Source organism: Dendrobates tinctorius, unplaced genomic scaffold (genome assembly GCF_039654945.1).
Source record: "Dendrobates tinctorius isolate UK_male_01 unplaced genomic scaffold, ASM3965494v1 ptg000060l, whole genome shotgun sequence".
Classification (NCBI taxonomy): Eukaryota; Metazoa; Chordata; class Amphibia; order Anura; family Dendrobatidae; genus Dendrobates; species Dendrobates tinctorius.
In genome coordinates, this window is record NW_027361728.1 from 6,435,692 (window position 1) to 6,460,133 (window position 24,442).

Sequence of the window (24,442 nt, forward strand, 5' to 3'; positions counted from 1 at the left end):
CGAAGATGGCGCAGCAGGAGCTGCAGTGACACCAGCCGCTGGGTGTGTGAACAGCAGCCGGTGGTGTCGGTGATCGGTGACAGCAGGAGCTGTGGTGGTGCCAACAGACTTGTGTGGTATCGTTAAAAAAAAAAAAGACAAACTGTACTGTGTGAACTGTGGCATAAGAAGTTCTGCAGAACGGACATGGGGAAATCCCGCAAGGGGGCGGTAACCCAAATCGGGGTGGTAACCCAAAAAGGGGTGGAGTCCCGGGAGGGGGCGGCAATCCAAAGTGGGGTGGTGGTCCAGAAAGGGGCCAAGTTTGAAGAAATGTCAGCACTAGATGACTCAGTGTGTATGTCTGGAGTACCGCAGTGTGTGTGTATGACTTGGTCAGAATGTGGGATATCCTTTCCGGATAGTGACGATGGGCCACAGGTGTGTACCGTGATGCTGCATCGGGAAGGAGTCCCTGGTAGGCTGGACTCAAAGAGTCAGGTGACTCTGACAGGAACTCCGCTCGTTTTAGCTCTGACCGAGAAAAACGTCAGAGTTCGCTGCGTCCACGGGGTCACTGTGAATTATAAAGTGGACAGAGTCCTGATTGAGATGACAAAGGGGGAGTGCCAAGGTGGTAGTATGCCACCAAATTTAGTGCATACCTTTGAGAGGCGCTGGGACTTTGTCATGTTTAAAGATGTGGGGCAGGAGGATAGAGACGTTTCTACTGTAAGGCTAGCAGACACTGAGACGCTGACGCATCCTAACGTGGACAGGCCAGACGTAAGGGCGACCGGAGAAAGAATTGCGTCAGACGAATTTACTGACCTGACGTCACCTGAAGGGTACAATGGTGTGGAGAAGAGTGTGGTAAACAAAAAGAGCGGAGCTGACACATGGATAGAGAGTGCCTTGGGGGTTCACCATACGATGTGGTGTGACTGTGACGTGTTGTTGCCAGTAGCCACCACTAGGACAGAATCTAATGCTGTGCTGACTGAAACTCGTGACAGGACTGGTGGTAACCTGATCGAGAGGATAACGGGAATAGAAACACAGTCAGAGGGTAACCGGGGGGTTCACTCGATTGATAGGACTGACTCAGTGGTACCCTTTGACGATATAATTAAAGAATTAGTGGTACGACACGTGCTGGCCAAAAGAGAACAAGATCAGGAGATACAACTAATAAAAGAGACAGTGGAAGAACATGTCAAACAAGAGAGAATCTTGAGACAATTGGCCGAGCACAAGGTGGAGGGGCTCGAGAAAGAAGTCTTGGAGCTCAGAGGTCACCTGTCCACCTGGCAAAGTGTGAACAAGGGCCTTAAGGAAGAGATGGAGGAACTCAGAGGAGTAGTAGAAGGTCTTCTGCGGGAGAAGAGCTTGGACGGAGATGTGCAGCGGCTGGGTCCGAGTGATAACAAGACGGAACTGCCGGTACCTATCTTGGCAAAGGCTCGCGAAGAGATAAAATCTCCTGAAGTTGGTGAGCAAAGAGCCGAAGAAGACAGTCACCCGGTCGGGTCAACTGTAGTGAGGGAAGTGTCTGTGGCAAAGCCAGAGTCTTCTGTCCAGGAAGAGAGCAAGACCGCGACCTTCAAATCGGTGATCGAGGTACCCGAAGACATGCAAGAATCCTGTGCGAAGGAAGGTGTACATGAGGCTTTCAAACAGGCGGTCAAAGCGTGTGAGGTGCACTGGGCACCTGAGACTCGGCAGTTGGTGATAGTATCAGCCAGGGAAGATACATCAAACCGAGTAGCTGTCCTGAAAGAGATGCATTTGCAGTGTCTACGTGTCAAACAATTGGTTAGGCAGAGTAATATGAAGGCTGCTCGATGCCTAGAGATAGCAAGAGAGGCTATGGATCGGTTGGGTTTGAGGAAAGATGTGGTTCCGGTACCCAAAACTCTGATTGGGAGAATCATTGGAAGGTCCGGGAAGGTAATGCAAGACCTTGTGAATGTCTCCGGTGTGGTGAGGGTCAGGATCCCTCCTGATGATGAAGACCTGGTATCCAGTGAAGTGGATAGGATTCCCATCATGGTGGTTGGCTCCGTGGAAAGCCTGAGAGACTTTAAGATGCTCATGGAGTATCGAGTGGAGTACCTGCAAGAAATTGAGCAGTTGAGGCTGGACCGTCAGCGAATTAATAAAGAAATACAGAATACCTGGTGGCGGCCGCCTCCAACCCAGAATGTAAGGACCCGAATGGTTCCTCCAAGAAGTGACATGGCAGGTGGCAGAAGAGTGTCAGCAAGGGGTAGTTCGACTGGCAGGATGACGTTGAAAGACGATAGTTCCTGTGAGATGCTGACTGAGTCAGACTCAGACCAGACAGCAGGGTCTACTAAGACTTTTGACCGCACCAACCGAGAGAGACGGTCAGGGAGAGAAAGATCATGTGACGAAGCGTACTGCAGACAGGTGGAGACTAGAGAGTGTCTGATGACGCAGACAAACCATGACTGGGGGGTCAAAGACAATGACCGGTATCATGACCGCTGGGAGCGGGGGAGGCCTAACCTAGAGATGAGGCCGTATGACAAATGGAGACGGTTCTCTCGACCTGGTGGGCAAGGTGTAGTGAGTGCCCAGTCTCGAGAGCCGGGGGTTATTGTTATGGTCGGCGGAACGCACCAGATATAAAATAATAAGAGGTGCGTTCGCCGCCCGGGGTCCAAGGTGTGGTAGTTGGTAAGACCGCTGCTGGGTAATGGCAGATGCACCAGAAGGCGACGTAGTGTGCACGGGTTAACGTCACCCGAACGCTAGGAGTGGCTCTGTTCAGACACAGAGTCACTTGCCAGAAATATATGCAAAGGCGCTGGCCCTGTTAACGTCACAGGAGTCAGCGTGTGGCGTTGCAGCCGCGAACACCAATAGCTGCTGTTAATGCAGCACAGCGGCAACTATAGCCGCAAGCGTCGGCGCCGAGAATCGGGCACCGACGGACGCTAGTGTAGGCGAGGGAGTACTGTGGCGTAGCTTGCCACTACCTGGTGCTGACCTAAGAACACACTCTGTCACCAATCGTATTATCCGAGGGAAGGGGTTTCATAATGAGTCAGCCACCAGTCCATGCATCCGTCACCATTCACACACATAGCAAGATAAGTCTACACTAGCGCATCGCCGAGCCGCCCTGCGGGCTTTTTATAGCGATACGCTTCCGGAACCTTCCATTAGCTTGGGAAGGACCAATCAGATCCGACGCAGGACCTGAGCATGTGACCCCTGCTCTCCAGTGAGAGGTCAAGTTGCGGGCATGCCCAGTAGCACGGCATGAGGACTTAGCCTCAGAAGCGGTTCCCTGCAAAGCAGGTTGCGCTGCCATTGCTGCACCAGAGGTGGCAGCAACATTTAGGCTGTCAGAGCGAGTCTGAGCAGCAAGCCTGGCTCGCCGTGTTTGCTGAGCAACACCCGGAGCGGTCGAGGAAGAATGGGAGACCGCAGGATGTCTGGCTCTGGATTCCCGCTGTGCAGTGCCAGGAATCCGACGCCTAACATTACCCCCCTAGGGCCCTCTCCCCTCTGAGCCTCGCTGCGATCAGGAGCGGTGCATGAATGTTCTCCACCGACTCCCAGGTCCGAGCCTCGGGACCACGACCCTTCCAGTCCACCAAATGAAACTTTTTGCCATGGACAAACCTGCACCCCACGATGGCGTTAGCCTCAAACTCGTCAGACAATAAGTCTGATGACCCGGTGGATGGCTCAGAAAACCGGACCATGTGAACTGGTTTGAGGAGGGACACATGAAACACATCCGATATGGCCAAATGTGGAGGAAGAGCCAGGCGGTAGACCACTGAGCTAAGTCGCTCGAGGACCTTGAGCGGTTCAATGTAACGTGGTGCGAATTTGGGAGACTCGACCCACAGTTTGATATTCCGGGTGGAGAGCCACACCATGTCGCCAGGGGAGAAACTTGGTGCGGGTCGCCGATGCGTGTCGGCGGACGCCCTCATCCTTTCTTTAGATGCCCGGATAGCATCCTGCGTGCGATCCCAAATGTCCCGGGCCTCCACTGCCCAGTCTGCCACCCTGGAGTCAGTGGAGGACACCGACATTGGGACAGGGACGCGAGGGTGTTGACCATAATTTAGGAGAAAAGGCGTCTGACCAGTGGAATCGGCCACCGCATTGTTTAGGGCAAACTCAGACCAAGGCAGCAAGGATGCCCAGTCATCCTGCCTGGCAGAGACAAAATGTCTTAGATAGGTGACCAAGGACTGATTGGCCCTTTCGACCAAGCCATTCGTCTCGGGATGGTAGGTGGAAGACAGATTTAGCTCGATGCTGAGTAAGCTGCAGAGCTCCCTCCAAAAACGAGACGCAAACTGGGGACTTCGGTCACTTACGATTTTGTCCGGCATACCATGTAAACGGAATACATGCTTAATGAACAGGACGGCCAGACCTCGGGCGGAGGGTAGGCGTGCGAGTGGCACCAGATGTACCATTTTGGAAAAATGGTCGGTAACCACCCAGATGACCGTACTGCCACTGGACTTGGGCAGGCCAACTATAAAGTCCATGCCCACCATTTCCCATGGTCTATCCGCTACTGGCAGGGGAATAAAAGCCCCGCCGGCCTCTGTCTAGAGGGCCTGTTCCGTGCACACGAGACGCATGCTTTCACGTATGCCTTGACGTCTCGAGCCATATGTGGCCACCAATATGACCTTGCCAGGAGTTCGGTGGTCCGTTTATTACCAAAATGGCCACCCAGCCTGGAGGCATGTGCCCAGGCAAGAACCTCCGGCCGTAGCCGAGGGGGCACCAAGGTCTTGCCTGGCGGTACCGACTCGAGAGCGATAGGAGCCACGGTTGTAAAACTCTCCGGAGGGAGAATTAACCGAGGCTCCGCTTCTCCCTCCTCCGCTGAGACCACCGAGCGTGAGAGGGCATCTGCTCGGACGTTCTTCTCCCCAGAGAAGTAGTGTAGGGTGAAGCGGAAGCGAGAAAAGAAGAGCGACCACCTGGCCTGACGGGAATTCAGGCGTTGGGCCGTCTGAAGATAGACCAGGTTTTTATGTTCCATGAAGACCTGAAAAAGGAACCGGGCTCCCTCCAGGAGATGTCTCCACTCGGAAAAAGCCAATTTCATGGCCAGCAGCTCCCTGTCGCCGATGGAGTAATTTTTCTCCGCCGGTGAGAAGGTCATAGAATAGAAGAAGCAGGGATGCTTTCGACCTTGAGCATCCTTTTGGTAAAGGACTGCTCCTGCACCGACGGAAGAAGAGTCTACCTCAAGGATAAACGGCTTATCCACATCGGGACGGTGTAAAATGGGAGCGCCTGCAAAGTGGGACTTTATGGAGGAAAAGACCTTAGAAACCTGTTTGGTCCACGCCTTAGGATTAGCTCCTTTTTTCATGAGAGCAACCAAAGGAGCTACCAGGGTGGAGAAGTGGGGTATAAACTGGCGGTAATAGTTAACGAACCCTAAAAAGCGCTGCACCGCTTTAAGAGAATGGGGTTCCTGCCAGTCCATAACCGTTTGCAGTTTGGCCGGATCCATAGCCAACCCCTGGGCCGAGATGACGTAGCCCAGAAATGGCAAGGACTCCTGCTTGAACTGACACTTCTCCAGCTTGGCGAACAGGGAATTCGCCAGTAGGCGGTCAAATACCCTGCAGACATCTTTCCGGTGGGTGGGCAAATCTGGCGAAAAGATGAGGATGTCATCCAGATAGACCACCACCGAGGTAGAAAGCATGTCACGGAAGACGTCGTTGACGAAGTCCTGGAAGACAGCGGGCGCATTACAAAGGCCGAAGGGCATGACCAGATATTCATAATGGCCATCCCGAGTATTAAAAGCTGTCTTCCACTTGTCTCCCTCGCGAATACGGATCAGGTTGTATGCCCCTCGTAGATCTAGCTTAGTAAAGAGTCGCGCCCCACGCAACCTGTCGAACAACTTGGAGATCAACGGGAGAGGGTACTTATTCTTTACCGTGATGGCATTGAGACCCCGGTAGTCGATGCAAGGGCGTAACTCTCCGCTCTTCTTCTGAACGAAGAAGAAGCCTGCCCTGGCCGGTGACACCGACTTCCTGATAAAGCCCCGTGCCAGGTTCTCCCGGATGTATTGGGACATTGCCTCCGTCTCCGGGAGAGATAATGGGTAAACACAACCTCGAGGAGGTTTTGTGCCTGGCAGGAGGTCAATCGGGCAGTCATAGGGATGGTGCGGCGGGAGTGTCTCCGCGGACTTCTTAGAGAAGACGTCCGCATATTGATGGTAAGGTTCAGGGAGCGTGAAGAGATCTGTAGGCAGCTCCGTAGACGCTACCTGAAGACTGTCCCTGAGACACCTACCCTCGCAGTCCTTGCTCCAGCCCAATATTCTCCCCGAAGCCCAATCAATGTGAGGGGAGTGACAACGAAGCCAGGGAACCCCTTGGAGTACCTGATCGATGCCATGAGGCATAATAAGCAAGAACAGGGTCTCCCGATGTGAGGGGGACATGGCGAGACCGAGTGGGACCGTCTGATGGGTCACTTGAGACGGCAATGGTGCCCCATCCACCACCCTGATGGTCAGAGGTTGTGGGAGTAATACCAGAGGGATAGTGTGACTCTGGGCAAAACTCGAGGACATAAAGTTCCCCTCGGCCCCGGAATCCAGAGTGACCTCTGCCTCCCAGGTGGAGGAACCGTTATATAGGGTACCCCGGAATACCGGCTTAGGCGAAAAGGACTCCATCTGGGACTGGCCACCACCTACAACCATGGAACGGGGTCGTCCCTTCGGCCGCTGAGGACATGTGCCAGCCGAGTGGCAAAAGTGTTGTCAGTGATAACAGCGCACGGAGCCCCGCACCTGACGTAGCTTAGTGCCGATGCAAGATACCTCCATGGGCTCGGTGGAGGGAGACTCCTGTGCGGAATGGCTCAGCGGTTCGGTAAAGGTGGGAGCCAGGTTAATTTTACGTCTGGATTGAGTCCTCTCCAACCCGCGCTCCGTGAACCGGAGATCAATACGGGTGGAGACGGCGATCAATTCCTCCAGAGTTGTGGGAATATCTCGGGTAGCTAGAGCATCCTTGACGTGCTCAGCTAGGCTTCTCCAGAACACTGGGACTAATACTTTGTCCGGACACTCCAGTTCGGAAGCCAATGTCCGAAACCGGACAGCATAATGGCTAACCGAGAGTGACCCTTGTGTTAACGACAACAGTTGGAAAGCCGTATCGTGTGTGACCCGTGGTCCTAAGAAGACCTGCTTCAGAGCCACGAGGAACAGAGCAGGCCCCTGAACCACGGGATCATCATGTTCCCACAATGGCGTGGCCCACTACAATGCCCGGCCAGACAATAAGGAGACAATGAAGCCCACCTTAGCCCGCTCTGTAGGAAACCGTGCAGCCAGCAACTCCAGGTGAATGGAGCACTGACTGACGAATCCCCTACAGGTGGCGCTTTCACCCGAAAACTTATCGGGGAGCGGAAGGGAAGAGATTGTCGGCGAGGGCAAGAGTGTGGGCACACGTGAGACGGCCTCAGCGACCGTCTGCGCTGCAGCTAGTGCAGCATTCGCAGCTGAGTTGATTCTCTCGATAGCCGCCAACCTGCTCTCCAGCTGCCGAATGTAGCGCTGCAGCTGCTGCACGTCTGCCATTGTCAGCCAGACCCTGGCGCTAGTGTAATGTTATGGTCGGCGGAACGCACCAGATATAAAATAATAAGAGGTGCGTTCGCCACCCGGGGTCCACCGTGTGGTAGTTGGTAAGACCGCTGCTGGGTAATGGCAGATGCACCAGAAGGTGACGAAGTGTGCACGGGTTAACGTCACCCGAACGCTAGGAGTGGCTCTGTTCAGACACAGAGTCGCTTGCCAGAAATATATGCAAAGGCGCTGGCCCTGTTAACGTCACAGGAGTTAGCGTGTGGCGTTGCAGCCGCGAACACCAATAGCTGCTGTTAATGCAGCGCAGCGGCAACTATAGCCGCAAGCGTCGGCGCCGAGAACTGGGCACCGACGGACGCTAGTGTAGGCGTGGGAGCACTGTGGCGTAGCTTGCCACTACCTGGTGCTGACCTAAGAACACACTCTGTCACCAATCATATTATCCGAGGGAAGGGGTTTCATAATGAGTCAGCCACCAGTCCATGCATCCGTCACCATTCACACACATAGCAAGATAAGTCTACACTAGCGCATCGCCGAGCCGCCCTGCGGGCTTTTTATAGCGATGCGCTTCCGGAACCTTCCATTAGCTTGGGAAGGACCAATCATATCCGACGCAGGACCTGAGCATGTGACCCCTGCTCTCCAGTGAGAGGTCAAGTTGCGGGCATGCCCAGTAGCACGGCATGAGGACTTAGCCTCAGGAGCGGTTCCCTGCAAAACACGTTGTGCTGCCATTGCTGCACCAGAGGTGGCAACAACATCCAGGCTGTCAGAGTGAGTCTGAGCAGCAAACCTGACTCGCCGTGTTTGCTGAGCAACACCCGGAGAGGTCGAGGAAGAATGTGAGACCGTCGGATGTCTGGCTCTGGTTTCCCGCTGTGCAGTGCCAGGAATCTGACGCCTAACAGTTATGCTGTGTGTTCAACCCCACAGGTTTGAACATAGGGGGAGGTATGTGGTGCAGTGACTGCTGTGTCCGCTAGGGGGTGCTGTGTGGGTGTCCCAGGACAGCAGTCTAAGCATTTCCATTACCCTGATAGGTGTAGGATACTGAAAGATCATAATGATCAGCAGAGGTACTGCTGAGTAGTACGTTCTGGTACAATGTGTCAGGGAAGCCTGTGTGTGGCTGTATGCAATAGGACCTTGTGTGAGGTCATAGTCATGTGATCACCTGTGGGTGTGGTTATGGACCATATAAGGTACCTGAGGTCTGGTCACAGGGGGTGAATGCAGGGACCCAATTGGTCCGTTTGGAAGGTCTTGTGAAAAGACATGTCTGTCTGCCTCACAGCATGTGTGGACGCTGTGACTAATGGTGAGGTGTGCCTGACAGTTCCCAAGGAGAGGGAATGAATGTTAGCAGGTAAAGCAGCATGCAAGGTAACCTGGAGACCGGACCGCAACTGAGAGACTGTATAGCTAGATGAAGCACAGCCTGTGTGACTAGGAGGGCTATAGGGGAGCAGAGCTCCAGTGTGAAGATACCCTGCCGTCTGCTATAAGACTGTTGCATATCGTTTTGGTTTATGATAATGAATAAACCTCATGGACTGTGATATTGCTTTATGAAAACCTGTGCCAGACGTGATTATTCGCTGCCAAGCGAGTGTCCCCCAACCCTGAATGACAGCGCTGCCTCACAATAAATATATATATATATATATATATATATATATATATATTTACAGTATATTTCAGAGAAAGACATATAGTAGAATCGGCTAAAATTCAATTGCCATCTTCTGTAAAATCATTACAGAACCCGACATGAAATGACACATGGTTTACATACAGTAAACCACTTCATTTCATTTAGATTTATATATGTACTTGACTAATAATTAGATTACTGTATGTGTGTAAAATTTGAGACATGTAGCTGTTAAATTAACAGGTACACATTCGTTGAAAAAAATTCAGTGGGCTCCCGCGCAATTTTCTCCGCCAGAGAGGGAAAGCCAGTGACAGAGGGTAGATATTAATAGCCTAGGGAGAGACCATGGTTATTGGCCCCCCAGGCTACAAACATCTGCCCCCAGCCATCCCTTTCCTGGCACTTAGCCTCTCTATTCCCACTGCCTTTAGCGGTGACATGTGGGTTAATAAGGAGTTAATGTCACCTTGCAATTGAAAAGTGACATTAAGCCAGGTTAATAATGGAGAGGTGTCAATAAGTCACCTATACATTATTAATCCAATAGTATTAAAGGGTTAAAAAATACGCACATACAGTATATTAATTAGAAAATATTTTAATGAAATAATGACACACAGTTTTTGACCAAATTTATTACTGTACATAGCCAATCCAACTGAAGCCATCATTCTCCTGTAATATTTTTTTTTTCAAAAAACAACAATATCCATACTTCTCTGCCATTCAGTCATGTCCCCTGCTGCAATCCATCTGAAGATGTTTAATAGTTTACATCCAGGAGCGGTGCTAATGCTACCAGTCCAGCTGTAAAACTATGAGAAATGAATGAAAACCTGTCTGCCAAGGCGCCCCGAATGACCGGAGATGAACTGATTAGCGTGGGAAAGTTTCTGAACATTTTCACATGCTGGTGAGTTCACCTCAGGTCAGGCAGGGAGTCTGCGCAGCCTCCGTGATGTCATTGGTAGTCAATGAGGCTGCGCACACTCCTTGCCTGACCTGAGGTGAACTCACCAGCGTGGGAAAATGTTCAGAAACTTTCCCACACTAATCAGTTCATCTCAACCAGGCGTGGAGGCTGCGCAGGCAGATACTCTGTCATTCCTCTGCTGTTTACAGCCGGGCCGGTCGCATTTACGGCTGGTCCATTTTGCAAGTCGGCGAGAAAATCTTGCCATACGGATGCCATGCGGATGTCACATGGATGCTTAAATGCGAGAAAATCGCATCCGATCATTGTTCAGGGAACATTTCTGCAATTCTCGTCCGTAAAAAAACCCCGTATTTTTATACTTTAAGTGTGACTAAAGGTTTGAGGTTATCTCTCAAGCATACTTCTCAAGCATACTTCTGGTTATTTTTTGCAACTGTCCTTGGTTACTAAATCTGGAGTCATAGTTACCTCTTCATATATTATAAGGAAGGGAAAAGACCAAACACATTATTGGCGTGTACACCAGGTGCAATAAAAGTACATGTAAATCTTTATTTGAAACTGGGCCATACAAAAATATAAAAAAAATCTAAATAAGAAAGATTTGAGGGGTTATTATTGTAACGAGGAATATTAGTAGATATGCTGAATAGTTAACAGGGAAAGGGTTAATTCGCAATAATAGTAAAAATAAAGGTCAAAAAGTAGAGGTAGCGAGCGTATATAACAGAGATAATGTAAATGTTGCCAGAAATGTTGGTAGAATAGTTATGTGAAGAAGGAAAAAGGGAGAAAGAAAAAGGGGTTTGAAAATGTTTAACAGAATATTTTGAGATTATAAATGTAGAATAATAGTATACATAAGGTAGATATAGAAAATAGCTTGTAGAATGTGTAGTGAGATAATTACAAATATAACAGAAAAAGTGAATACTGTAAATGTTGTATATATTAGCAGAGATCGTGGATAGTTTAAGTATTGTAGGAATTAAAATGATAAACATTGTAGAATAGTGTAGGAAATAGGCTAAAAGTTGTATTTATTATTAGGTACTAGGTGCTAAACCGGAAAAAATGCTTACCATGACTATTTATAAAAGAAGGAACAGAATGGTTTGTGAATTGGAACAGACAGTGGTCCACAGGTCAGGTCCCAGGCAGAAAAGATACCCAAAAACAAAGAGGAGGGCACACAGTGACCTGGTAGGCCAGAGCCTCGGTCATGTTGCCATGGAGGTGAACGCAATTCTGAAAGTGAGAAAAGTGGGGGGAAGGCACTCGTTGAGGAGTCCGAGTGATCCAACCCCAATGAATGAAAATTGCACCGGCGAGTAGCCATCAGCTACTCAGAGTTTGACTACTCCCAGCGCTGCCCAGCACCCTGTGTTGAGTTTGAGGGCTCCAGGCGCTGCTGGGGCAAACCGGCCACAAGGGCAAAATAAAGTGGAGAAGTACAAAGAAGGGAAAACGGAAGCGCGGGATTGTCGGGGACGACAATGGTCAAAGGAAGGGAGTATGTAAGGGGTGGGCTGACTCATGGACCTGTCTGAGATGTAGAGAACATGGAAAGGATGATGTGCACTATGCTTTATTGTATGTGTATGGTTAACAGCTGGAAATTAGTGCAGGACGACGTAGTACCGGGTTTTGGCCACAAGATGGAGACAGAGAGCAGTGAGAAAAGGACTTAATAGCAAGTTTTAGGCTGGGGAAACTGCATAGTCATGGTGGGTGGAGTTACGAGACTGAGAAGGGGATTTCCAGAGAGAGGAGATATAAGAGAGGAGACTCCCAGGGGCAGGGCAGACAGACACACATGGGGAAGAAAGAAGTGAGAAGAGCACAGGAGAGGACGGAGAGAGGAGAAGCTCAGGAAGGACAGAGACGAGCCTGAGATGGTTACTCAGAGATGGGGGTGGCCCTGAGGAGGCAGCTGCAGGAAGGGATGGTAGCGACTGATAGAAGGTTTGGGTGCACCGAAGAGTGAGTTGGTATACAGCAGGCAGACTTAGCCAAGGGGAAGCGCTGTGGCTGTGGACCTAACGGCAGCCAAAGTGTTAGAACCAGCCAAAGTGTCCTCTATTTACCATTTTACATATGTGCCCATTACCTTGGTCTGTGGATCTTTGGATATTGTTAATTCACCACATTTTACCATTATCGTTTGTTTTTGTTCTGGTTTCCTTCCACTGACCAACTGTTATAGATTGGTGACTAACAGGATTACTTGGCTGGTTCTTATTTTTGCTTTATGTCTGCGCTATGCATTTTGCTTCCTGGCCTGACAGTATTGGGATTCTGCACCTGCACACCGCACTCCCTTTTGCCCTACTTGGCCATGCACCTGCGCATTATGTGCGCTCTGACCGACTGTGCTTGATTCCCGCATTTGCTCGCTATGCTTTCACTTTGTCCAGCTAGATCTTGGGCAAATCCTACGCCTGCGCATTATGTGCCCCTTGCCAACTCTGGCACTTGCATCCGCACGTGTGCATATCATCTGATCTTCTGCCTTGACTTGCGCATAGTGGTCTTCCATTTCTATGACTTGACTTCAAGCATGTGCAGTATGCTCTTTCCGGACATAGGACATTCTGGGCTTTGTTTGCAGATGCCATGACTACCGGATCTGTCTCCCGACCGATGATGACAAATTATCTGATGACAACTCACCGGTAATTGCTTGAAACAATTAACAATCATCATATTTATATGTTGCATGTTTGTTTCTGGGGCATAGTTCCCCTGATGAAGCAGCCTAGAGCAGCGATACACGTGGGGTCTTCCCACACACCCCTTCCATGAGGACATGCTGCCTATTTTGGCTGATTATAGGAGCTCCCCTCTTGAGCTGCTTTGGTAGTTATATTTATGACCATGCCTCCCTTATCCTTATTAGGGTGTTAAGGGTTCATACTACCGCTTGTCTTCTGTGCACTGATATTCCTCCTCAAGTTTGTTCAACCCTAATCTTGGGCTGCTGTTTCCATACCATGCTACCGCTACTCTCTACCATCTAACATATGCCTTTCTCTCTGTTCTGGGGTTCATGTAGCTGCTAGTTGTGGACTTTTCTCAGGGCTCAGTAGCCCCATATAGGCTTCCACTGCATGTCTATGTCTGTTATGGTTTACTAGATGTGGGCCCGATGCTATCGCATTGGAAGGGCAGTGACATCACGATGGGGGCAGCTGTGTGGTGCTGGGGGTGGTGGCTATCTCTCTCCCCTCACCCACGTGTGTGAGTACGTGTGTGTGTGAGAGTACGTGTGTGTGAGTATGTACGTATGTTTGTGAGTATGTGTGTGTATGAGTACCTGTGTGTGAGTACGTGTGTGTGTCAGTACGTGTGTGTGTCAGTATGTGTGTGTGTAAGTACATGTGTGTTTCAGTACATGTGTGTTTACGTGTGTGTGTGAGTACATGTGTATGTGTGTGCATGAGTATGTGTGTGAGTATGTGTGTGTGTGAGTACGTGTGTGTGAGTACATGTGTGTGTGAGTACATATGTGTGTGTGAGTACATGTCTGTATGAGTATGTGTGTGTGTGTACGTGTGTGTGTGAGTACATGTGTGTGTGTGAGTACGTGTGTGTGAGTACATGTGTGAGTACGTGTGTGTGAGTAAGTGTTTGTGTGAGTACATGTGTGTATACATGTGTGTGTGAGAGTATGTGTGTGTGAGAGTAGGTGTGTGTGAGTAGATGTGTGTGAGAGTAGGTGTGTGTGAGAGTACTTGTGTGTGAGAGTATGTGTGTACGCGTGTGTGAGTACGTGTGTGAGTACGAGTGTGTGAGTACATATGTGTGAGTACATGTGTGTGTGTGAGTGCGTGTGTGAGTACATGTGTGTGTGAGTACGTGTGTGTGAGTGTGTGAGTATGTGTTTGTGTGAGTACGTGTGTGTGAGTACATGTGTGTGTACATGTGTGTGTGCATGTGTGTGTGAGTACATGTGTGTGTATGTGTGTGTACATGCGTGTGTATGTGTGTGTGTGAGTACGTGTGTGTGAGTACATGTGTGTGTGAGTACATGTGTGTGAGTACGTGTGTGTGAGTAAGTGTGTGTGAGTACGTGTGTATACATGTGTGTGTGTGAGAGTACATGTGTGTGAGAGTAGGTGTGTGTGAATAGATGTGTGTGAGAGTAGGTGTGTTTGAGAGTACTTGTTTGTGAGAGTATGTATGTGTACGTGTGTGTGAGTACGTGTGTGTGAGTATGTGTGTGAGTACGTGTGTGAGTACGTGTGTGTGAGTACATGTGTGTGTGTGTGTGTGACTACGTGTGTGTGTGTGTGAGTACGTTTGTGTGATTACATATGTGTGTGTGAGTATATATGTGCGTGTGTGAGTGTGTGTGAGTATGTGTGTGTGTTTGAGTATGTGTGTGTGTTTGAGTACGTGTATGTGCATGTACGTGTGTGTGAGTACAAGTGTGTGAGAGTACATGTGTGTGTGTACATGTGTGTGTGTTTGTCCCACAGCTGCCTGCCCACCCACCTCCGTGCAGACCCAGCCGGCAGGAAAGACCGCGGCTTGCAGCCTGTGCTGGAGATGGGATGCGGCGCCCCCATCTCAAGCACAGGCCGCAAGCCACGGTCTTTCCTGTCGGCTGTGACTGCACGGAGGTGGGTGGGCAGGCAGCTGCGGGATGCGGCAGGTGTCCCGGCGGCGGGGAGCCTCGACGGCGGGGGGTCCGGCGGCGGGGGGTCCGGCGGCGGGGGGGTCCACTGGTGGGGGTCGCCGGCGGTACTGCGCAAGGCCCTGGTACCACCAGCAGGCGCCATATTGGAATACCCATCACTTGGGTATTCCAATATGGCGGTTGGCGCACTTCCAGTCGGCGGGGTGGATTGTGGGATTAGGGGACATCCAGACGGAAGTGGATGATGGACAATTTAAGGCAATTATATATACTGTATATAGATGACTAATACATACAGTATATTGGTAATGATGATTTATCTGACTTTAATATATTGATCTCCTCTCAATTATGATTGCAGAGATTTTGTGGCATTTCTATGAGGATATCCTTATTGTATATTGTTATGGTATAATATTACAATTAATTAACAAAATTGTTTTGCTGAACTGCACTGTCGGCCATATTACCATGTGTTAGTAGAGCTCGCTCCACATACAAGCTGTCCCATGTGAAATTTTTCTGGGGTTGTGTCATGACTACCATGTTGGTTGCATGTTTTTAGATGTTTTTATCTTTTTGTATGGCCCAGTTTCAAATAAAGATTTACATGTACTTTTATTGCATCAGGTGTGCACACCATTTTTGTATTTTTTCCCTTCCTTATTGCATACTTGTCTTCCAGACAACGCGTGGCACACTGTTATTGATACATGAGTCATTCCTGATGGAGATGCACCCTATCCCCTTATTTACCTCTACATTTGTTGACTCAGGTTTCACTTTTAATCTCTTTGACAGTGATTTTGCTGTTTAGTGTTGGTACACAGCTTCAACTCTTGGTCATCCTTTTCAGGTATCCGCAATTGATAATTATTCCCTTACTCAAAGTCATGTTACACACAGAATCTATTGCATTCATCGTGCTTCCTTTCTTGCCAGCTAAAGTTGTGTTGGGTATGCCCAGGTTGCTGAAACAAAATCCTACCATCATTTGGGAGACTTGAGTAAGATTAGTTTTTCTAGTCAAAATTCTTAGTGAAGGGGTGGTGGTGGGTGCTTTGGGGATTGATCTCAGACAGCGCATTATGAAGTCTCAGGTTGGTGTGCCAGAGGGCTTACCACCTGGTAGGCTGTAGGGCTGTCCTTGCTTCACCCTGATCCTCTTAACTAAATGCAAGACTCTGTTTTGACTGGGCATTCTGGTTCCTGTGCCATCTGGAAAGCTGTTTCCTGGTCATTTTGGTGGCAAAGTACGCAAAAGGATGTTGATGTTTAAGGTCTAAAGCCTCTTGCCAGGCCCCAACATGGTTACTTTTGCCTAATGAAGTTAATTTGGTGGAGGACAAGGAGTATGAAGTGGAACGAGAGTTGGGTTCCAGACCTCTCAGACATCGACTGCAACATCGCATTAAACAGAAAGGTTTTGCTATGGAGCATAGATCCTGGGTTGATGCGGAAGACTTGCATGTAGGCCATAAAGTGAGGGAGTTCTGTCAGCAGATTCAGCGGTTGGAGATCTCTGTGGGTCCAGTGGCCCCTCTATGAAGTTACTGACATGCACCTAGGTTTGAATCCTTGAGCATGTTTTTGTGGTTGGCTTCTCTTTTGCTCAGCAACAGCAGACACTCATTTTCTCCGTGTGTTTAGGCTCTGTTTTTCTGACTACAGTCTGTTTAGTATAACACAGGTGTTTTCATTTGTCTGCCTATCACCTTTTGGAAGTGGATTTATATTCTTTCTATCTGCTGACATTTCTTACTGGTGATAGTCTTTTGGCTATTCAGCCATTCTGCTGTAGTTTAAAGCCAGTCAGTGAAAATGTAGCTATTTTTTTTTCTCGTTGCTGTTTCCGTTCTTTGCACCTACCTTAGGAACGTCTTCCTAATGGGGAAAGCTGCTGTGGCACCTATTAAGAACGACCAGAAGGACTGCCAAATGATGCATAGGGGTGCCAAGGAGTCCGGGGAGCATAGAAGTCCAATGCGTATCGCCACACAAGGTGGCTTCGTCAGGGGCAAGTGTGTGAGTGTGGTCATTCTCAATAGGTGCCGCAGGAGCTTTTCCCATTAGGATGTTGTTCCTTTTTTGGTAGCTAGAGAGCGACCTATTTTTGAATTGCTATATATAATATTCTTCTTGCTTGGATTGTTTTCCACTGGACTCTTTATATCTCCACAGAGGTTTCTTTATATTCCATAAATAGCAAACAATGGTTTCAGTTTTACACTGTTTAACTTCATTGTAAGGGTGCCAAAAAATTGTCATTTGTATTGACTATAATATCTGTATTTGGGTCTGTGGGGTTTGAAAACCCATCTTTCTTTTGGGGCATTTTGGTTTTAATTGCTTTTAAATTGAATTTTGTGTGTTTTCTGCTTATGCCAAATAAAAATTTGCACTTTGTACTATATACTTTATATATATTTTTGTGGGTGATCGCCGTTATAGCATGCTTTTTCTCCTTTGTATGTTTTGTTATGTACATGCTATAGGCAGATCCCCTGCATTTAATTGATGTCCAGTGATGGTGCCCTCCATTTTGTTTTTTCATATGTACAAACTATCCAAAGTGTTTGGAAAAAACTGGCTACTTACACTAAAGGGCCTGTCACACTAAGGCCTCTTTCACACTTCAGTTTTTTACAATCAGTCACAATCCGCCAGGTTTTGAAAAAAACGGATCCTCAATTTTCTTTTGAGGATCCGTTTTTTTCCCCCATTGACTTCCATTATTGGCGGATTGTGACGGATTGCCGTCCGTTGCATCCGTTTTTTTTGAGGATCCGCCAAAAGTTGCTGTCCGTCACCATCCTCAAAGATTTGAAAACGGAGCTTGCAATGTTTTTTTCTGTGGCGGATCCTCCAGACACCGATTTAACCCGAAATTCTTTCTGGCTGCTGGACAAAAAAAAATCTCTCTCTCTCTCTCTCTCCCTCTCTCTCCATTTCCAGGCTGCGATTCCTTTAATATTCTTCCTTTGTTGGATCCGTCAAAAAAACGGACGGGTGCCATCCGTTGTCATCAGTACTAAAACGGATCGGGCATCCGCCCTTTTGGCGGATTTTGACTGATGCAAAAAACTGAAGTGTGAAAGAGGCCTAAGCGATGTCGCTAGCAATATCGCTATAAAGTCACTGGTTTTTGTGACGTTATAGCGATATTGCTAGCGATATCGCTATGTCTGATACTTACCTCCAACCGCTCCCCCGCTGGTTATCGCTGATCGTGCGAAAACGGCCAGGTCTTGTCGTCAGCTTCCTGCTGGGCTTCCTGCTGTGGAGATGAGCGATGCGTGGACACGAGCGGGAGGATGTCAGGATCGCCTCGTCTGACAGGTAAGTAACGACCCCCGTCCCCAGCGATGTCGCTGGTGAGATCTGCCTGTGTGGCAGCTCACTAGCGACCACTTAGCGATGCACCAGTGATCCTGACCGCGTCATATCGCTGGTCGGGATTGCTGGTGCATCGCTAAGTGTGACAGTACCTTAAGAGTGGAAGACAAGACAATGAAAAAACAATAGTACCTTTTTTGATGTCTTATCTTAGGAGTCAATGAGCAGACAAGGAACTGATCCAAGCACCATAGATGTTCTAATATTCTAACAACAGATTTTTCTTAGCATACAGTTGTGCTCAAAAGTTTACATACCCCAGCAGAATTTTTGCTTTCTTGGCCTTTTTTCAGAGAATATGAGCGAAAATACCAAAACTTTTTCTCCACTTATGGTTAGTGGTTGGGTGAAGCCATTTATTGTCAAACTACTGTGTTTTCTCTTTTTAAATCATAATGACAACGCAAAACATCCAAATGACCCTGATCAAAAGTTATATATTTGGTAGGAATTTGTGGAACATCTCTGTGCTGATGCAAGGATAAATTCCAAGAGATTGCCAAGGATTCAAAGTAGTTTATTCAACACGTTTCGGGGTTCCTATGTCCCCTTCATCAGGAAATACCACATACTATATACAGACATCACAGACTTGCATGGTATAAATACACGCAGCGTTACAAAATACGACGCCAATGGATCAGGTGACATGATGTCAAAGTTCATTGATGTCATAGGGTTAACAAATCCAGATCAGTTGCACCAAAATGTATACATAAAATAAATGCTTATCATAATCAATAGTTCCTTTCTTTTGCAGGTAGTCAATTTATGAAAGAAAAAATTCAATAGAAAAGAAAAAGAAGAGATAAAAAGGGGGATCCCGACTTTCTCTGAAGGCAGACAAGAACCTGCAAAAAGGAGCATTCAGGCTTGAAATGCGGATGCAATCCATTTAGACCACCAAGTGGATTGAGTGAAAATAATTTTCTGAGGCTAATTGTGTTGAATTTTCTAAAGCTAATTACGCTGAATCCTCATTTTTAATATGGATTAAAAAACATTTTTATTAATGAATAAAGATTAAAATTGAACTGAATGGTTTGGTGTTGAATTAATCATTTATAAAGGTTATTTGTGTGTGTATATATATATATATATATATATATATATATATATATATATATATATATATTATCAAGAGAATATAAAACAAATAGAAGCTGTGAGGGATAGAATAAATTATGTCCGGTGCATTAGGGCAGTGAAGAGCTGAAGGAGAGCACACCGACCCGCAGGATCAAAGGAGCACATACTGTACATCAGAATGAATTTCCCTGAGTGAAACCCACCCAGAAAGACACTAATTTACAACCTTTTTGACAGGAACCAGTTTGTATAACTGTAGGAGTAATTCCAGCTCAGTGCTCAAAAATAGTAAAGAGCTGCAAAAGAAGGAGATCACACCGTCCCCCAGCAACACAGAACCAAAAAAAGTCCATCAGGACAAATCTCCCAAGTGGACACACACATAAAAATGCACAGACTCCGAACCTTTCTGAGAAGAAATAGTTAATATAGTTGTAAGTTCATAAAATGGGAGCATGTCATCTCCGTATGAATATTAGACCATTCATTAATGGAAAGGCGACCCCTATCTACCAAGGCACAGCAGTAAATCATACTCCGAGGAGAAACCCGCAACGCAAATCAAGAAAAAACTATACATATAAAAACTTTTTGCATTAAATAGACAATAAAAAGTGAACCACCGCATGATTAATCTGTTAGGCATAAAAAATTCAGGAAATAAATATACATAAATATAAAGATACATAAAAAATACAAAAAGATTTTTATAAAATGAATCAATTAAAAAATCAAAGGGACTGCAATAAATATATAATTACATAAATATATAAATATAAAGTATATAAAAATTCATTTAAAAGATCATATAAAAAGGGGACTATATGCTCTAAATAAAAACTTCAGTTATTTCATTTAAACCCTGTGGCTTCAAGCTCCCTGATTTTATAGATCCAGTACACTTCTTTTTTGTTTAGCTTCAAGGATCTATTTGGGACATGTTTTGGGATGTGATCAATTGGACTTACCTTTAAGGATTTGAAGACTTTGCTATGTACCAAAGTGTAGTGTCTAGAAAGACCATGGGTGAACAATCCTTTTTTAACCCCTTTACTCCCAAGGGTGGTTTGCATGTTAATGACCAGGCCAATTTTTACAATTCTGACCACTGTCCCTTTATGAGGTAATAACTCTGGAACGCTTCCATGGATCCCGGTGATTCTGACATTGTTTTCTTGTGACATATTGTAGTTCATGTTAGTGGTAAAATTTCATTCATATAACTTGCGTTTATTTGTGAAAAAAATGAGAATTTGGCAAAAATTTTGAAAATTTCGCAATTTTCCAACTTTGAATTTTTATGCTCTTAAATCAGATATGGCACTCAGAAAATGAAATAAGTAACATTTCCCACATGTTTACTTTACATCAGCACAACTAGGGAACCAAAATTTTTTTGTTAGGAAGTTATAAGGGTTAAAACGTGACCAGCGATTTCTCATTTTTACAACACCATTTTATTTTTAGGGACCACATCACATTTGAAGTCACTTTGAGGGGTCTATATGATAGAAAATATCCAAAAGTGACACCATTCTAAAAACTGCACCCCCATCTGAATCAAGAAGTTTGTTAACCCTTCAGGTGCTTCACAGGAATTTTTTGAATGTTTAAAAAAAAAATGAACATTTAACTTTTTTTCACAAATAAAATTACTTCAGGTTCAATTTTTTTATTTTACCAAGGGTAACAGGAGAAATTGGACTGGAAAAGTTATTGTGCAATTTGTCCTGAGTACGCCGATACCTGACATGTGGGGGGAACCACTGTGTGGGCGCATAGCAGAGCTCGGAAGGGAAGGAGCGCCGTTTGACTTTTTCACTGCAAAATTGGCTGGAATTCAGAAAGGATGCCATGTCAAGTTTGGAGAGCTCCTGCAGTGCCTAAACAGTAGAAACCCCCCCACAAGTGACCCCATTTTGGAAATTAGACCCCCCAAGGAACTTATCTAGATATGTGGTGAGAACTTTGAACCCCCCAAGGGCTTCACAGAAGTTTATAACATACAGCCGTACAATTACAAAATCATATTTTTTCCACAAAAATGATCTTTTCACCCCCAATTTTTATTTTCCCAAGAGTAACAGGACCCCAAAAGTTATTTTGCAATTTGTCCTGAATACGCTGGTACCCCGTATGTGGGGGTAAGCCACTATTTGGGCGCATGGCAGAGCTCGGAATGGAAGCAGCACCATTTGACTTTTCTGGCTGGAATTGAGATCGGACGCCATTTCGCATTTGGAAAGCCCCTGATGTGCCAAAACAGTGGAAACCCCCCAATTCTAATTCCAACCCTAACCCCAACACACCCCTAACCCTAACCCTAGCCCTAACCCTAGCACTAATGGGAAAATGGAAATAAATACATTTTTTTATTTTATTATTTTTCCCTAACTAAGAGGGTGATAATGGAGGGTTTGATTTACTATTTATGGTGGTTTTTTATGTTTGGCAGCTGTCACACGCTAAAAGACGCTTTTAATTGTAAAAATAGTTTATGCATCACCACATTTTGAGAGCTGTAATTTTTCCATATTTTGACCCACCGAGTCATGTGAGGTCTTATTTTTTGCGGGACGAGTTGATGTTTTTTATTGGTACTATTTTCGGGCATGTGACATTTTTTGATTGCTTTTTTTTTTATTATTCCCGATTTTTGGGACTCAGAATGAACAAAAACCAGCGTTTCATGAATTTCTTTTGTGAGGTGCGTTTAAAATTGATAAAGCCCTTTTATTCTTCGGGTCAGTACGGTTACAGTGATACCTCATTTAGGTCTTTTTTATGTTTTGGCGCTTTTATGGAATGAAAACAATTTTATATAAAAAATAATTATTTTTGCATCGCTTTATTCTGCGAGCTATAACGTTTTTATTTTTTCGCTGATGATGCTGTGTGGTGGCTCGTTTTTTGCGGGACAAGATGACGTTTTCAGCGGTACCATGCATATTTATATCTGTCTTTTTGATCATGCGTTATTGCACTGATTGTTTGGCGGTATGATGATAATGCATTATTTTTTGCTTTGTTTTTTATTTTTCAATAAAGGGGTTAACTAGTGGGACCGTTTTATAGGGCGGGTCGTTACAGATGCGGCGATACCAAATATGTGTACTTTCATTGTTTTTCTTTATTATTTTCAAAAAATGAATTTATTAGGGAATTTTTTTTAAATTTATTCAGCGATTTTTTATAAATTATTTTTACACTTTTTTTTTACTTTATTACATTGTCCCAATGGGGACATCACTGTCATGTGACAGATCGCTGATCTGTCACATCACAGATCGCTGTGATAGATCGGCAATCTGTCACAGGCAGTGCTGGAGGCTTCCTCATGATAATCAGCTGACACCCGGCCGCGATCAGCGGCGCTCCCCCCATGAGCGCCGCTGATCGTGCTAGACGTACTATTCCGTCCTTGGGACTTAGGTCCCAGGTCACATGGACAGAATAGTACGTCTAATGTAGGAAAGGGGTTAATATTGTGTCAATGTGAATTAAGTCGGAGGTGAAGGGGTTGAGAAGTTCTAACCACATACTGCTTACCACAAGGGCACTCAATAACATAGATTACAAATTTGGAATTACAGTTCAGGAAAAAAATAAATTATAAATTTTTCTTTCGTAGAATACAATTAACTCTATGGCTTATATTGAGACCACACAGTTTCTGGTACCACATTTAAAAATTCCTTTAGTAGGACTGATAGTACATTGACCATTGACGCTCTTATGTGGTCTCAGGCGGCTGGGAGCTATGAGATCCTTAATGGTGGGCGCTCTCCGAAAAGTAATCCCTGGATTTCTTGGTAGAATCTTATTCAATATGGGATCATTAAGTAAGATATACCAGTTCTTATGGAGGACCTTACGGATTTCCCTATGTTCATCAGAAAATTGTGTAATAAAATTAAATGAAAAATGAATTATTATATCTAATAATTTTATCCGTATTTTCCAAAAGTGCCTTCTAGTTCAGTTTCATAGAGTTTTTAAAAGCATTTTTAATTAAATGAGGATAATTTTGAGAAGAAAATTTTTTCTTCAGTATATCAGATTGCTCCTTAAAGTCGTCAACTAATGAGTATTTTCTTGTGCGGCGAAATTGACTGGAATGTTGTTGAGCCATTTCATACTATAGTGGATATAGCCGTTATTGTCCACTTTTTTAAAACATGCTTTACTGCAGATATTTTCTTCATTGATGAACAGGGTAACATCCAAAAAATTTACAGAAAAATCACTATCAAAAACGGTAAAAGAAAGACCCCAGCTGTTAGAATTAATTTCCTGTATAAAACTTTCAATATTATAAGTAGAATTGTCCCAAATAAAAAACAGATCGTCCATGAATCTTTTTTTTTTTTCACTGTGTAGAAGGATCATCATTATTCTCATTTGCACATGTTACACGAGAAGCAATGGGATGAAACAAAGGGAGAAGATACAGATTAGATATTAGAAAAACTTGCTGACAGTGAAGGTGATCAATGAGTGGAACAGGCTGCCACGGGAGGTGGTGAGTTCTCCTTCAATGGAAGTCTTCAGAGGCTGGACAGACATCTGTCTGAGATGGGTTAGTGAATACTAAAATGAGCAGGGGGTTGGACACGATGACCCTGGGGGTCCCTTCTAGGATTCTATTTGACTGGCAAAAAAGGATTCAGTGAGAACAGAGTCTATGTTTCCATTTGGGGGTTTTTCTTTGCATGCCGAACTATTTTCCTGGCAGTTGTGGACAAAATGTTTGTTGGTCTACCTAACTGTGGTTTTGTTTTTACATAACTCCTGATTTTTCATTTGTTAATCACAGTCTGAATGCTGTTGACTGGCATTATCAATTCCTTGACTCAAAGGATTAAGGGGTGCTCACTCTAGAAATTACTTATGAAACTGGTGCTCTGAAGATAATCAGTCCTAAATTGTCAGAAAAACTTCGGCACTCTAAATTGTTTTCATTATTTTTTCTCAAAAAATGTCAGGCAGAGGCTTTTTACAAAAGAAAATCAGGGCATATAAGACACAACCCATTAAAAAAATATTCTTGGACATTCAGACACTTGCAACGTTTCGGCTAATCTAAGCCTT

At 45.8% G+C, this 24,442-nt stretch overlaps 1 long non-coding RNA gene across 1 annotated transcript in view; it reads right to left on the bottom strand.

Moving 5' to 3' along the window:
- The window catches only part of LOC141092480 (uncharacterized), a 125,254-nt gene that overhangs the window by 100,341 nt on the left and 471 nt on the right, over positions 1–24,442 (bottom strand). The gene's annotated exons all lie outside the window — the stretch shown is intronic.